This window comes from Thamnophis elegans, chromosome 5 (genome assembly GCF_009769535.1).
Source record: "Thamnophis elegans isolate rThaEle1 chromosome 5, rThaEle1.pri, whole genome shotgun sequence".
NCBI lineage: Eukaryota > Metazoa > Chordata > Lepidosauria > Squamata > Colubridae > Thamnophis > Thamnophis elegans.
Genome location: NC_045545.1, coordinates 95,710,023 through 95,727,477, shown reverse-complemented (window position 1 = coordinate 95,727,477; position 17,455 = coordinate 95,710,023). Strand labels below are relative to the sequence as shown.

Genomic DNA, 17,455 nt, shown 5'->3' with positions numbered 1-17,455 from the left:
AATAATAAAAATACTATTATTGTTTTCTCCACCCCCAAAAAATCATTGAGAAAATGTGAAGGACCCCTTCCAAAACCAAACTAGAGTTATTTGAAGAGAGCATGAAGTTGTAGTAGTATTCTTTTGAGCTGAAGACAAAGTTTGGATCTTTTATGGCTGTTTCTGACCTGCTTTGCTGACTTTGTCAATCAGAGAATGTCAGGAGGTAGAAAAAAACACCCAGCTATCTTATTTAATGTCAAATGACAGATAAAACCTAATTGATGAAATGGAAGTACAGTAGCAGGAACAGTTGGGGGAAAGTGATCATGTAATGCTGATGTTTTTGAGGGCAAGGGAAACGATAAAGTTGGGTATAATTGAGTGCATGAAAATTGATTTTTATAAGCTTAGAGGAATGATGATTGTGATTTTATTGTAGGAAGGCACTATAGAGAAGAAAAGGCTGGTTGGATGGTCAAAGAAAAATAAAAAATGCCCAGAATATGGCTACCACAAAATTCCAGCAAGGCAGAGAACAGAAAGCATAAGCCTGTGGGACTACCCCAAAACCGTAATAAGGAACTGAGAAAAAAGGCAATATATACAGGAAGTAGAAAGAGGAACAGCTCACCAAGACAAAAGAAGGAGCAGTTAGCCCAAAAATTGGAGACTAAACTCAGAAAAGCTGAAACTCAAAATGAGCTGAAGTTGGTGAAAGATGCTAAGAATACCAAGAAGGACTCATTCAGATATTTTCAAAATAAAAAGAAGAGGGGGAAAAAAGTGGTTATCCAGCTGCTGAATGAAAATGGGAAGATGCTGAGAGACAATACTGTAGGCAGAACTAATCAACTTTAATTATAATAAAATAACAGTTGGAAGGGACCTTGGAGGCCTTCTAGTCCAACCCACTGCTTAAGCAGGAGTTCCGATACCATTTCTGACAAGTCGCTGTCCTTTTTCTTCCTAAAAGCCTCCAGTGATGGAGCACCCACAACTTCCAGAGCCAAGCCATTCCGCTGATCAATTGTCTTAACTGTCAGGAAATTTCTTCTTAGTTCTATATTTATGTCTGTTCTTCTTCGAAAAAAGTATATATCTATTTCCTTGCAATGAGGTATAGTCTTCAGTGCTAGATGAATTACGTCTGAGGGCCCTGAAGGAATTATCTGGTGGTCTGGTCAATCCTGGACAATGGATTAGCAGATTATTGGAAGAGGGCAGGTATTGTAGTATCTTCAGAAGTGATGCAGATAGAGCATTTTGAGTTAAAAAAAAGTGGAAAAGAGGAAATAATAAAAATGCTATTATTAGTTTTTCCTACCCAGTCATTGAGAAGATGTAAATGACCCCCCCTCCAAAAAAAACCCCAAGTATAGCTATTTTAGGTTTTTATTTATCAATTTTTTAAAACTGCCCATATGCCTCACAAAGGCAGGTAGATATTGACCTCGGCACCTGGAAATATTTTAGAGTGCATCATAAAATGAAAAGTATGCACTTTTTTTTGGGGGGGGGAAATGGCGATGACTAATAATACTCTGTAAGCAGAAATAACATTCAAAATGATTCTTAATAGCCTAGATTAGTGGGGTGGAAATAACACAATTAAATTTACAGAGAGTTAGAGCTAAATGCTTATGAAACAAATCGAATTCACAGATACAAAATGGGACTGTTCCAGTTGTGGGATTCAACATTTTTTACTACCGGTTCTGTGGGCGTGGCTTGGTGGGCGTGGCAGGGGAAGGATACTGTGAAATCTCCTTTCCCTCCCCACTCCAGGGGAAGGTTATTGCAAAATCCCCATTCTCTCCCAATCAGTTGGAATTCCGGAGGCAGAGAATAGATGAGGGTGGGGCCAGTCAGTGGGGGCATTTACCAGTTCTCCGAACTACTCAAAATTTTTGCTACCGGTTCTCCAGAACTGGTCAAAACCTGCTGAATCCCACCTCTGGACTGTTTGATTTGGCAGTACTATCTGTGGAAAGGATCTTGCAATAATACAGATAAGTTGATTACAAACTGAATCTGAGTGAGCAGTTTTTATGTGACTTGGGAGGGGGGGGGGAAACAGAAGTAAAACCATCTCAACTGACATTTATTTTCCAAACCACGAGAAGTAGTTAATCCACTTCATTTCATGTTTTGGTCATATTGCACCTTAGATTTTTAACAAGCTTTCAGTGGAATTGAAACGGATTCAGAAGATGATATTGGGTGTAGAAATTTCAGTCCTATGTTAAGAAGGCTGAGGCGGGATGATAACATGTTGAAGACCCTTTGTGGGCGTGCCATCCAGAAGACAAAAAAAAGGGGGGCCATTCTAGAGGGCAGGGCACAGAATAATGAATTTAAGGAAGGCAGAATCTGACAACGTTAGAAAAATGTTTCTAACAATAGTCAAAAAACAGGACCCAGGACCCAAAGAGATGGTGTTATTTTGATTGGGATGCTTGGAGAGGAGCAAGGAGTTGCATTTAGTCATGCCTTTCTTCAGCTGCATCAGTTCTGCTGATTCGTGACACTAGTAAAAACTGCCAATGTTTTTTGCAACCTCATGAAAAGCGAGCAGTGAATTTTAGTAAGTGAGCTCTCTAGAGCACAAGATCGTTTAATTGTTTTGCAACCAGTTTTTTGTTTTGCTGAGGTTTTTTTTTTTTTTTTTTTTACAAAAAGCAATTAATTAAAAGTAGAGGCTGGTACTATTCTAAAACTGCTCCCCCCCCATAAAATACAGATAGTCCTCGACTTACAACAGTTCATTTAATAACTGTTCAAAGTTACGAAGACACTGAAAAAAGCGGCTTATGACAAATTTTCACACTTACAACTGTTGTGGCCTCCCCATGGTCATTTAATCAAAATTCAGATGCTTGTCAACTGGATCATATTTATGTCTACGGAGATTCTCAATCATCCAGGTCTAGTTCATATTTAGTTCATATTTATAGCGGTTGCAGTGTCCCTGGGATCACATGATCCCCTTTTGCGATCTTTTGACAAGCAAAAGCAGTGGGGAAGCCCAGTTCATCATATTACTAATTTAATAACTGCAGGGATTCACTTAATGAATGTGGCAAGAAAATTCGTACAATGGGGCAAAACTCACTTAACAGTTGTCTCACTTAGCAAGAGAAATTTGGGGCGTAATTTTAGTCATAAGTGGAGGACTACCAGTATACCTAATATCAGCCAGTGAGTTAGTGGTTGATGAAGATTTAAAATGGACAGCTGATAACAACACAGTACGTGTTAATGTTCTTGGGTTTAATGACGCTTTTGTCTGATGTTGCATTGCAAAAGATTTTTAAAACTTGTGTGTTCATCACATGTATCTTTTTGGGTAGTTATTTTCCTGTTGTGTAAAATACATTGCCTAATTTTGTGGATGCAGCATACATTTGGCAATGTTCCTCTGCGGTTTGCTTTATTACATGTATTATTATCTGTTTTAAATGAGCACATACCATATGCAGGAAAAGGAAAGAAAGGTAGTCATTTTCAAATTCTATAGCTTATATGCTGTATAAAAGAGCAAAATTAGGTGGGTCTTTGAGGGGTGTTTGTTTGTAGAGCAAAATGTCAAAACTAATATGACTTAAAAAGAATTTAAATAAATGCCAAGGAGAATCCCAAGCCAATCGGGGAGTTGAGTGCTCAGAGGAGGCCCAGAATGCTGGCTGGCTTGCTTGCTTTCTGATGGGGTGTGGGATGGAGGTACAAACTAGGTTTCGTGGAATAGAATGAAGATTCTGGGAAGCAGTTGATAGAATAGAATAACTGGACCTCAGTTTTACTGGCTGGTAACTCTGGGTGTTGTGGTCCAAATGCTTCTTGAAGGCATCTCATTGGAGAGGAAGCTACATTGTAAAAAAAATATTTTTGGAAAGCCATAGTAAGTTCTCCAATGTAAGTTTACAACACGGAGGTTCATTTTTGTTGTATTTATGGGAAAAACCTTTTGTTTTTTTACACACTCTGCTGTCTTAGCTCCGGATTGGAAGTTTTCTTATTATAGAGAAGGGAAATTGCAGGTAGTCCTCAGTTAATGATAGCAGGATTGCCATCACTAAGCGAGGGTCACGGAACTGCATCACGTGGCAACAACCTTAGCAGACCTTGTTGCTAAGCAGGAAGTGAGGGGGGGGTGTTGCAGGGCGGTGTGGGAGGGGAGGCCCTCAAGCCACATGTGAATTGGGCAAGCTCTAATGCAGGTTGCACACCAGAAGGCCTGGAGGTGAATGGGTGGGGAGGGAGGGTGCAAATGCAGGAAGGCTGGGGGCTGGATGGCATAGCAAAAGGCCAAGAAGACGAATGGGTGGATGCAAACACAGCCAGTTGTGAGTTGAAGATTTAGGAGGTCTGGTGCACGCTTGCGCACAGGTGTAGGAAACCAGCGAACAAATGGTGCAACATGGTGCAAATATAGGAAGGCAAGGGTGGAAAAGGGGTAGCTATTTCCTCCCACACCCCCTTTTTTCCTTTTTTAAAAAACTATTTAGAATTTTATCTCTCTTTGAAACTTTTAAGTTGCTTATATTTTTACTGCATTAAAATTGCAAGTCCCGTTCAATGTAATAAAATATATTAATTTTATTGCATGTTTTTTTAAAAAGGAAGACCAGGGATGGATGAGGTGGCTGGGCACGAATGCAGGGAGGGAGGGGATGGACAGTGTGGTGCAAGCGCAGGAAACATGGACTTACCAGAGGGACTTGCAAAAAGTCCCCCGTTGACTTTTTTTTCATGGGAAGCCAGCAGAGAAGGTCACGAATGGCGATTGCACAACTACATGACGCTACAACCCTTGTAAATTTAAGCTGATCGCCAAATGCCCAGATTCCGTTCACATGATCGTGGTGACAGACATTGCTAATGTGTACGGTTGCCAAACAGGTGATCAGTAAATGTGGACTACTTGTACTTAAAAAAATTACAAGTACATAAGTCAAAAGCAAAAGATGTAAAGGGACGGAAAAAGAAAAGCAGCACAGCTTGGTAACAGAGATGCTCTGAAGATTTTAACATCTGACAGTATTTTCCCTCTGGCAATATTTGAAAAGCTTGTCAATCCTTGAACTGATAGCAGCAGTTATCTTTATTTAAGAATTAAGAATTAAGAATTTCATCTGAGTGAAAATGAAATAAAAGCTGCTACATCAGCAATTCCCAATCTTTTCCTTTTGCCAGGGAAGTCTAACTTGTCTTGACTACTCTAAGACTTGTGGACTTCAACAAGTCCATGCTAGCTAGGGAATCCTGGGAGTTGAAGTCCACAAGTCTTAAAAATGGCTAAGATTGGACCAGCCCTGCTTTACGTGGGGGCCGAGGTGGCGCAGTGGGTAGAGTGCAGTACTGCAGGCCACTTCAGCTGACTGCTAGTTGGCAGTTTGGCGGTTCAAATCTAACCGGCTCAGGGTTGACTCAGCCTTCCATCCTTCCGAGGTGGGTGAAATGAGGACCCAGACTGTGGGGGCAATATGCTGACTCTGTAAACCGCTTAGAGAGGGCTGAAAGCCCTATGAAGCGGTATATAAGTCGAACTGCTATTGCTATTGCTACGTGGATCAGTACCTTTGGCTTCTCTGAGCTTTTTACGAACAGAAAATATCTTTCTTTGCAAGAGTTACAGCCACTACAACAATTGTTCATAGTTTGCAGCCAAAAACACTCAGATAAAAACTAAAGCTATTTTTAACAAACAAATTGTCAAAACAGTGTGAGATCACTCAATATTTTAATACTCCCATCCCAAATCTTGTAAGGTTTTGACTGAGAAACCAACATATTTAAAGCTTTGGTGGATCTTGTAAGATTTTAAATATCTTTTGAAAGATTTGTTCTTGGCAGCTTCACAGGAAACACAGTTGAGGTCCTCCATAATCCCCTGCCTACAGGTGAGAATTAATATTCTGCTGTTGTTAAAAGGCTTAGGGTAAAAAATAAATTAGCAGCTGGAAAGAAAAAGCAAAATTTTATGTCTTCATAAATGTCTTCATGTGCTGTAAATTACAGCTCTCCCAAGGCAAGGATTTTGTAGAATTAGATTAATAAGGGTGGATTTCCCAAACAATCCCTAGGAATCCTGAAGAAGGTGGGTGGTCCTTCGGAGAGCAACACCTTAAAACTTCTCCAGAAAACAAAGTTGTATAAATGGGCTTGAATCAAGAATTGGGAGATAGTAATGCAATTGTTGGCTGCATGCTTCTCACTGTCAATGAAGGATTTGTCATCTTGCTAGACCTTAGGAAAGAAGGATCTTTGATCCTTGATGCTCTCTTAGCTTGCCAACATTTCACGGCCCAACTAGGTAACATTATCAGTGTTGGTAAGAAGTGCGGTTTGCTGTCAGTTTATATTCTGGTGTCTTGCTCTGTTGTTGACGGGGATGGTCTTAAGAGATTCTTTGGTTGGGTTCTTTACTTTGGCAGTTTTTTAAATTAGGCTGTTGCTTCCTTGATTATTGGTCTGATGTTATTTTTGGAGTTAATCTATGCTCATCTAGGTGCTGATTGCTGGTGGAGAGAGGCTGGAGTCTTTTTTTTTTCTCTTTTGGGCTGGTTGATTGTCTCTTTTGCACAGTCTATAGATACTTCATCCTCATTATAGTCATTCTCTATCCATTGCAGGATGAAGGCCTCTTATGCATGCTTCCAACCAATACGGTCCTGAGCTTCCTTTTGCCAATTGGGCTGGCCATACTTGCTGATGTTGTCGATCGATATTAGTTTAGGTCTCTTTCATGGATGCTTTTGATCCAGTGGGATCCATTGCCTTGGTCCACCTGACCTCGGTTCTTCTTGCTATGTGGCCGGCCCGTTTCCATTTCAATTCTTTCACTCTCCTGATGGCATTGTATACTTTTTGTTCTCTAACCTGTATGCAGGTCTTACTATGATATGGTTTATCTCTATTCATATTGATATTGATGGCTAATTTGTCAGAAATTCCCTAGCGCTAGGGAATCCTTCCTGTCCCGCCTTCAGGTGCTTTGGAGAAGAGGTTGAGCCCCTCTTCTTTGTGGCAGCCCCTCAGATATTGGAACAGTGATATCATGTGTCATCCCATTACACATATCCCACATGAAACATTACTGTTTTTATGTTGCTTATCCTGTGTGTTAAGCCTATTGTTACGTGCAGCTAATTCTTTGCCAGGCTGTTCCTAGGTGGTGTCTTTGGATGCAACACCTTGAAGTCCTTCATCTTGTCTGTCATCCTGAGCTATGCTCTTAGAAATGACAAAATCTGACCGAAAAGAGTGTTTGGTTGTTTAGGGGACTGGTGTAGCTCATAAGTCCAGTGTGCTGGTCTTCTTTGATTGCAGTTCTTAGATGTACATAGGGCTGGAAGGGACCTTGGAGGTCTTCTACTCCAATCCCCTGCTCAAGGCAAGGAGACCTTAGACCATCCTGGTACCTTTTCTTGAAAACTTCCAGTGAGCGAGAATTACTATATTACATCTGATTAGGCTTGAGTTTTTGCAGGAATTCCTGTTAAATTTTCAAGTATGTAGAGAGTTTGCTTTGATATTTGTCACTTTGAAAAGAAGAGCAGTATTCTTTTCCACCAAGAATAGAGGATTAGAGAAGCAACATTCAATAGTAGAAGGATATGATTTGCATGTTTAAAATCATAGATTGCATCCTAGTTAAAAAGACTTTTTAAGAATAGAAGACAAAATCATTTGACTTTAAAAGAGTCAGAAAATAGGCTTTGTTACTTGATGAGCTTGGAAATATTCAAAAGATTTTAGTGTCAGATGAACATAAATGAATCAAAGCAAAGACCCCTGAATTCATACCTAGTTGTGTCATGTATTTGCATGATATCTTTCCTTAGAGTACAAGGTCACAAATCTTTACAAGACACTGGTCAATTAGATTTAAATAGCTGAATTATAATCCCCTAAGCCTATTAAAGCAATGATATTTGGGCTACTAGGTTCAGCAGAGCTAATTATAGACAAATTCTTGCTTTTTAAGTCAAATAAATTAGGGATTGTAAATGGTTAAAAAAATCTGTAATTCTGATAGATCTCACAAAGAATTGCTGTTACTTGAGAAGCTTGTCCTTTTAACGAAATTGAGTTAAAGGATTCTTGGCTCTCATGTTTCCACAGGGGCTTCTAAACCCAAATTCCGTGTCCATCGCTCATGCTGACCTCCCCTTGTTCAGTGTACAGAGTGGTGAATTTTATGCTAATGAAACAGCACGAAAGAAGCATTAAGTAAAATCTATATGGCTGCTGCGTCCTTCTTTAATAAGTCCCCTGCAAAAAAGTGGACACTTGAACAGTGTATAGGATCACAAACACAACATGACTGGTTTGGAACATCCATCCCATTGCTTGCTGTTGTGGTTCTTTTCTACCTCAGTCCTTGACCTATGACCATAATTGAGCCCAAAATTTCTGTGTCTAAGTGAGATACTTGTTAAGTGAGTTTTACCTCATTTTACAACATCCCTTGCCACGTTTGTTAAGTGAATCACTGCAGATATTAAGTTAGTTACATGGCTTCCACATTGACTTAGCTTGTCAGGAGATCACAAAAGGGGATCACGGGACACCCGGGATCATTGCAACTGTCATAAATACGAGTCCGTTGGCAAGCAGCTGAATTTTGATCACATGACCACGGAGATGCTGCCATGGTCGTAAGTGTGAAAAGCGCTCATAAGTCACTTTTTTAAAAGTGCCGTTGTAACTTTGAAGAGTCACTGAATTAACTATTCTAGGTTGAGGACTACCTGTACTTGAGAGATTGCTGGGCCTTAAGTGCTGGGCCTTAAGTAAGAGCAGCAGCTTCAGGTATGATTCGGAGCTCTAGGCAGAAATATTTCCAGGGTAATAGCGGTGGTGAAATTGCTTTGAGTCAGTTAAACAGGTAGTTCTTGCCTTAACGACAGTTCATTTAGTAACTAAAGTTATAGTGGCAGAGAAAAAAGTGACTTGTGATCATTTTTCACACTTAAATGACTGTTGCATGGTCACATGATCAAAATTCAGCTGCTGTCAGGCTCTGCTTCGCTTACTTGCTAACAGCTGCCATAGAAACGGGGAGGGTGGGGGCATGGTATTTGGGATGGGAATAAATGGTCCAGGAGGTGATATGGAAAAGGGAGTATTTTTCTCACCATCTTCTGCGCATGCTGGTGGCCGGTGTTTAAACCTGGTCAAGGCCAACCGTCCTGCATACTAACCTGATGATGCCTTTTGGAGATGCACCCCACATGACACCTAAGGGAGTTGCTGATTGGACACTGGGGTGGGGTTGTTGGAGGGTGGGGGCTGGGTTATCATTTGATATGTACTTGTTCGCGCCTTTCTGGCTCAGATCTTGCTTTACTTTCGTTGCTATCTTTTTATAAGCAGTAAAAGTATTTTCATTCCATGAACAATGGAGTTGGGAGTATTTTCATTCCATGAACAATGGAGTTGGGAGTATTTTCATTCCATGAACAATGGAGTTGGGAGTTAGGTTATTGATGGAGGCACTCCGGACCGCCGCTTAGCAAATGATTCATACTTATGATGGCTGCAGTGTCCCGGGATCATGTGATTTCCCTCTTTTGCCACTTTCTGACAAGCAAAGTCAATGGCGGAAGCCAGATTTACTTAACAAAATGAAGCCCAGATTTACTTGTGCAAAAGGCACTTTACAGAGAAGTGGGCAGAGGTTTTGATTCCGACAAAAATATCAAACCGTCAATTGAGTGCTGCGTTCTTTTCAACCTACACTGCTATCCATGCACTCAACAACGTCTGTTGGTGGGAGCCCTTTTATTTATCCATTAATTTCCCCGATTTGTGCCTTAATCTTAGCCTAGTATTGTTTCTCTGTAATCTGTACTTTCTTATAAAATGAAAATATGCTAGCAATTTGATGAACTCATCATCATTTCATTCCATGTTTACTTGCGCAACCCAGAGGGAGCTGTCTATATTCCTGGCACTGTTTATTTTATTTTATTTAGAAATTTTATTTTGCTGACTATTCACACATGGCAATTCAAGGTGGTTTACAGGAATATAAAAACATATATAAAAAAATAAGACTAATAAAAGAAAATAATAGATTAATAAAATACTATAATAGCCCCCTATCCCGGCAACATCACAGAAGCCATTTGATGGGCTACGTCCCACTCCGGGTTTCCCAGGCCTGCTGACAGAACCAGGTCTTCATTGCCTTCCGGAAGAGCATTAGAGTGGGGGGCCTGGGGAGATAATGTTTGAGAGAGAGGGAGCCACCACGAAGAAGGCCCTTCCTCTGGGTCCCACCAGATGTGTCTCCCTCGGGGATGGGACTTGCTATGCTCACGCTCTAGTGGAGTGGGTAGATGTGACCAGCAAGTCCCTTAGACAATCTGCTCCCAAACTATGAAGGGCTTTAAAGCACTGTTCCCTCTAAGGTGCGCGCATGCGCGGCCGCGCACGTTGCAAGAAAATCCCGCGCAGCAGTTTTTATCTGCCGCGCAGAGATTTCTTAAGGAAACGTGTGGAAGTCCTTTGCAGGCGGCTGCAACTGAATCCGGCAGTGCTGTTGCCTGTTGGAGGAGGAGGAGGCGAACCAGCCTGCCACCACCGCCCACCGCCAGCCCCGCTGCTCTTCCCGCCCCCTTCTCAGCCCCACAGTCCAGCGGTCGCAGCAGAAATTGCTCCGGGTTTCTGCTGCCGCTCCCCGCATTTTCTGGACAGGGTCTCGCAGGAAGGAAGGGATCCCCATCCAGAAAATGCGGGGAGTGGCAGCGGAGACCCGGGGCTGCTTCTGCTGCGACCGCTGGACTGTGGGGCTGGGAAGGGGGCGGGAAGAGCAGCGGGGCTGGCGGTGGCCGGCGGTGGCAGGCTGGTTCGCCTCCTCCTCCTCCAACAGCACTGCCGGATTTCCGCCCAACGCTGCGGGGGCGCCAGCGGGAGCTTCGGCGGCTTCACCTCAGCCGCAGCGCTGGGCAGCAAATGTGCTGGTGCTGTTGGAGGAGGAGGAGGAGGAGGTGGCAGCAATAGCACCTGAGGACAGGACAAGAAGCAATGGAAACTTGTCAGGAGACTCAAGATGGAAATAAGGAGAAATCTGACAGTAAGAACAATTAAAATCAATGGAATCTTAATTCATTTGCTGCAGGTTTTCAAAAGACTGGACGGCCATTTGTCTCAGATGATATAAAGACTCCTGCCTTGGACAAGGGGCTGGACTAGAAGACCTCCAGTATCCCTTCTGATTCTATGATTTTAAAAACCACAAGCTTTTTACAGCTCGCTTGCAACTTTACCAAATTTAATTCAGCCATTTCCTTTTGTTATTAAATGGGTATTGCTAGTTCAATGCACATGCGCTCCACTTTTAAGATGCTGAAAAAATCCCCATGACCTGCAACAAAATTCATTCTTCCACTCTTATCTTGCCCTAACTTCTGATAGGTTCCTGAAATATAGATCTACAAAATTTAGTGAAAATATTTCTATCTATTTTAATACAGACTCGTAAAACAGATTGGGACAAATGAAATTAGTGCTCTGGGATAATAGCAGGTTTACTCTATTTGGATTTTCAGATAAAAGGTATCTTTTGTGCTAAGTTCTAACAATGTAGTTCTCTAATGTAACTATGAAACAGTCCAAATATATAATTCCCCTCAGGGAGGAATTCTGGGAGTTGAAGTCCACAAGTCTTAAAGCTGTCACGTTTGAAAACCCCTGGGTTTTTTTTCCCTAAAGGGTTAGGGGTGCAAGGGTCTTGTAACAACAGCTTTAAGACCTGCGTGCTTCAAATGCCAGACTGTCTGAGCCAACATTTTGGTTGCTAAGCAGGAGCGTTGTTAAGTGATACTGATATTATATAACACTTTTAATTAAGCGGGTACCTTGAATAAACATAACTTTGAGTTTCAAATAATACTGATTTTGTTGTTGTCTTAGGTGACATATGTGAAAAAAATTCAGGTGTTCAGGCATGAAAATGTGCCGCTCAAACACTATACTTTTCCGCTCACACTGAAAAAAAATTAGAGGGAACATTGCTTTAAAGGTGACAACCAGTACCTTGAATTGCACCTGGAAGCCAATCGGCAATCCTTGCAGCTACCCGTGGGAGAGGTGACGACATCCGAGGCCTGCACAAAACCATGCGGGCCGCTGCATGTTGCACCAACTGGAGCTCCCGGATGCTTTTCAGGGGCAGTCCTACATAGAGCGCATTGCAATAGTCAAGACAGGAGGTGACTAGGGCATGAGTGACCATGAGTAGGAATTGTTGGTCCAGGAAAAAGCGTAACTGCCTGTGCAATCCTGTGCTAAGCACATTCAGCCACGTGAAGCTTTACGGTTCACCGACAAAAGGGCGAACGACAACTGCGCCCGACTAAACCGCGGTGACAAAACCGCAGGTTCTAAAGCGTTCCGATGAATGAGCGCTGAATCGCGCCGACAACAGCGCGGCGACAGAAGCGCGCTGTAAAACTAAACCTAACCCTTACCTTAACTTAAATTGGCTTTCTGTTGACGCGCTGTTGTAAAGGGCCCTTCTGTCGCTGCGCTGTTGTCGGCGCGTTGATGATGTCGCGGTTTTAGCGACGCGATTTTGTCGGCACGCTTTTGTCGGGTGACGAAGCTTTACCACTTTCTAAAGTTCATCATAAAATAGGTTTTATGAGCATTACACCTTGGATTGTGTATAGGTCTTTCTACTGTCAGTGGAATCCCACTCCCTCTTCCAGTTTGCATATGTTGCCGGCGCTCGTTGAATTTCTGTGTTTTCTTTTTAAGCGCAGAAGAGTTTAGCACTGTGGCAAACATTTGGAGCGGTCAGAAACCTAATAGATCACAATTCCCTTTTGTTTTGTCCTTAGGAGAATCTTGCTGACATATCTACGAAGATTTAACTCCAGGATCTGCACCCGGGATCTGTTTTGCTTCGTTTCACAAGGACGGCATTATTTCAGTAAGTGAAAATTCTTTGATCCTTTTCAAGGCTTGCAAATAACACAAGGTGATACAGAAGAAACCCAATGTGTGACTTTGATTCCTTAAATGCACCTGGCTGAGAGTCCACAGCATAGCTGACCATAGAAACAAAGGGTCAGAATATTTTCTTTTCTTTTTTTTTGAAAAGTTTTTTATTGTTTTAATTAAACAAAAACACAAAAAAAGAATCATCCTTCATTACATCTTGTAGAAAGCGTGTCGATTGGTTACAAATACATTTCGTGTGTTTCTCCCACAATCATTACATATATTTCATTCATATTGAATTGTACATTTTAAATAAAAAATCTTTATATATTTTACTATCAGGGTACCACAATTCTCATTTAACTACAATTATTTAAATGAGCTTTTATCTGAAATCATTTGTATTTAAAGACACAACCACCTACTGGCATTCATTCGCAATTTCAATAAACCTCCAATAATATTACGCCTTTATAACATATTCTGAAACAAAATCAATTAATAAGATATCTAAGCATTCCCCCCCTTTTTCCCCTCAACTCACTATTTAAATCTTATATCCATTTTGTTTTTACCAATACAACACATGTATATATCATTAAACATTATCCATTAACATTTCCTTGTTCTTATTGTAGTTAACTAAGAATTATTTACTGTTTATATCACCTCTCCTCTCCTCAGGCCCAAATGAAATTATACCTTTATAGTAAGATCTAAACAAGAATTTATTAATAACATTTATAGGTCTTTTCCCTAGGTCCCAACTTACAATTTATATCCAAATTATTTTCACTAATTAAGGTATATTTTCTAAGTATCATCTGTTGCCAAAACTGGCACGTTAATCAAAGAGAGGGAGGAGTATTAGGTATATTCACTGCCTTGAGTTATTTATATATTTTAAAAAACGAAGGTGGGATAAAATCCCCAAAAAATAAATAAAAGAAAAGTACACCAGATTGCAAAGACAAATAACTGTAGCATTATTCATTTAACAGGTATTGACACAATGATTCCTGGCTGTTTGCATTGCAGTGGTCTGATGCTGGGTGGGAAATCTAACAACCAATCAATGATCTGGTGTTGCAAAATAAACATCTCCATGTAGGAGTTAGTATATTGTGCTGAAGAAGAGTTTGTAGTCAAAAAGACTGCATAACAATTAAATGGGTTGGTTTTTTTGAAAAAAAAGGTATCAACCCCACCTAAGCATTGTAGGAGGAGAGCCATATTAGTCTCGGGCCTTGATGGCGAACCTATGGCACACCTGCCACAGGTGGCGTGCCGAGCCCTCTCTGTGGGCACATGAGCCGTCGCCCCAGCTCAGTCCCACTGTGCCTCCCGCCGGCCAGCTGATTTTTTGGGTCTCTGCCGCACATGCGCGGGGGGCAAGGTGCATGTGTGAGACATGTGCACATGCATGAGGGCGGGGGGTTGCACGCACAGGCGGGGAGTGGGGTGGGGAGTCCCAGGAGGCTGCAGGGAGGCCTTCTAGGCGCAAAACAGGACGCGGGGTGGTGGTGCAGGGGCGGATTGCACGTGCATGTGCGGGGGGAGAAGGGAAGGTGGGTGAGTCATGTATCCGTGCGCAGGGGGGGCTAGGGGTGTGCGGGGGATGTCGAGCACACATTGCATTATAGGTATTGGACACACTACAACAGAAAGGCTAGCCATTACTGGTCTATGGTAGCCTTTTTTCAGGCTAATCAATTTTATTAGAAGGCATAAGTTTTGGTGAGCTATAGCTGACTTCTCACTTGCTGTCAGATCCCTAAAAGTGATACTGCCGTTCAATTGGGAGGAGGGGATCCTCCGAGTTAAATCATTAGCTACATCTGAAACAACTGAGTTTTACAACTTTACAACTGGTTTCCTGTCACCGGGAGACTGAAAGGTCCCAACATCTCTGGAGGGATGTTTATGGTAGCCATGTGGGATATCTTACTTTAATGTCTAACTAGAGATAGCCATGGGAACGTGTGTTTTATTGACTCCCAGGGCAGAAGAGTTAAGGACGCATCTTCACACTTGTGTATTGGTCAGAATCTGCATTCGGACAAAGGGGAGGCGTCATTATCAGCTTAATCCCATTTGCATGGCCTAAAGGTTTTCAAATGCTGCTTTGCGTCTAATAGTTTCCATCCTGGCTGATTAAAGGTTCCTTTTGAAATAATCCGTTTCAAGAGTCTTTACTTTCTCAAGTTAGGAGAGGAGCCGTTACACTTGCATCTGATGAAGTGATCTTAAGCGCACGAACGTATGGCTTTTAATAAAATTGATTAGACTAAAATAAGGTGCCACCAGACCCCATCCATATGTAAAGCTTAAAATGTGTAAGATTTCAAGTATTGTTCTTAATTAGAATAGGGCAAATGAACCTGCATGAATACTGGTCTAAGTCAACAATTGGTTTTCAGTCATATTATTAGAGTTTTTTAAAAAATTCTATATGTGTCATTTGGTTTTTCTGCTGCAGTTTGTTGATAGAAAGATTGGTCAGCCTGCCCCATTAGTTCTGGCAGTGTCAGCCCTTCTTCATTCAAAAACCAGGAAAGAAAACCACTGGACTCCATTTGTTGAAATCAAGTGTACTTTTACTAATTATAAATGAATAGAAGCGAAGCTAAGCTAAGTCTGATTATTTAGGCGCGGAAGCGAATAATATATTGTATAATTCATTCCCCTCCCCTTGGCATCCCGAATACAGTCCAATCATAATTCTCCCAAATGTCAGGTGTGAGATAACCTCAAAAGGCATCACCAGGATGGAATGCTGGACCGTTGGCCTTGGCGGGAAACACTCCTCCTCCACATGCGCAGTAAGGTGGTCAGTTCAAAATCTAGAATCTTCCTCCAGCACAACAATGATTCCCCTCCCAAATACCATGCCCCCCCTCCCCTTTTCAATGGCAGCCAAAGCAGCAGCAAAGCGGAGGCTGACAGGCAGAAAAAGTCTATGCAGCTGATCCCATCAGCCAAGGAATTTCAGCTGGTGGGGTCCAGAAGAGGCTTTTCAGCCTCAGTCCCCACCCTTTGGAACATCTTGCCACTGGAGGTGAGATCCACCACCTCCCTTCTAGCCTTAAGGAAAATCCTTAAAACCTGGCTAAGCCGGCTGGTATGGGGGCCCTGAAGAAGACGCTGTAGGCTGGCAGCAATAGCGGTGAAAGCACCATTGCTGCTCTGCTCCAAACCCCGGATTTCTTTAGACTGCTCTTAATCCTCTCTAATTGTCATCTGCTTTTATATTTATAATAGTTTTTATATCTATATGCTTTGATTACATTGTAAGCTGCCCAGAGTTGCCACAAGCTTCAAAATGGGTGCTGTATAAATTTAATAAACAAATGAACAAATACATATATATATATTTGTTCCCCCAATTCAAAATCCCCATGGAAAGAAATGTATTTTGACTGCTCCAAAGGTACCATTGATAACCGAGCAGTAGCAATGGCTGCAGATAAACATGTATAATTGATTTTTTTTTTAGATTTCGAAGGTTAAAAATAACTTTAAAATTAAGAACTGTCAACGAAATGTATAAAAGACAGTCATTGCTGATGCAATCTCCATAGAATGCATACATGATGGATGGGGCTTGTTTGCAGAATCTAGAAGAAAACTTCTGTTTTTCCCATTATTTGAAACATCAATGGTTTCACCAGCCATAAAATATAATGGTTAGATTTGTCGGATGTGGAAACGTAGATACACTATTAGCTTTAAAATTGAATACTGAAGAATAGTTTGATCTTTTGCTGTTTTATCTCTCAGATATGGCCAATTAAGCATATCTGATAGCGAGGTGATAATATTTACCGTGTATTTTTCTAAATGTGGTTTTGCCTACATTTTGGATGTTACAAAATGGTTGTTGCAGTGGGGGCAGCTGGTTGCAGCCTGGAGTTAAATAGATTCAATTTTGAGAGGTCCTTGCTGCTCTCTGAGCTTGGTTGTTTACTTGCAGACATTTCATTACCCAACTAGGTAATGTCATCAGTACTAGAAGGAAGTGGTGTGTGTGTGTGGAGAAAAGGAGGAGGACTGTGGGGTCCTTGGTGCTCTCTGAGCTTGGTTGTTTTCTTGAATATGTTTCATTATTCAACTAGGTAACATCATCAGTGCTAGAAGGGAGTGGGAGAGGAGGAGGAGGAGGGGAACTGTGGGGTCCTTGCTGCTCTCTGAACGTGGTTGTTTCTTTGCAGACGTTTCATGGCCCAGCTAGGTAACATCATCAGTGCTAGAAGAGAGTGGGAGAGGAGGAGGAAGAGGACGACTGTGGGGTCCTTGTACTCTCTGAGCTTGATTGTTTATTTCATGACCCAGCTAGGTAACATCATCAGCGCTAGTAGTCAATGCTAGTAGGATAAAAGAACCGTCTTTACTATCAATCTCCCCAGGAGAAGCATCAGCCAAACAGCCCGAAACTCCAAGAAAGGTTCAATGTTCCAGGAGTGGGGAAGAGAAGGAGATGGGGACAATGATGATCATTGAGAAACACATCAGGGATTCC

General features: G+C 41.7%; 1 protein-coding gene across 1 annotated transcript in view; it reads left to right on the top strand.

Annotated features, from left to right (window-relative positions):
* Positions 1–17,455, top strand: part of DNAJC5 (DnaJ heat shock protein family (Hsp40) member C5) — a 97,380-nt gene that overhangs the window by 13,653 nt on the left and 66,272 nt on the right. The window lies entirely within an intron of this gene.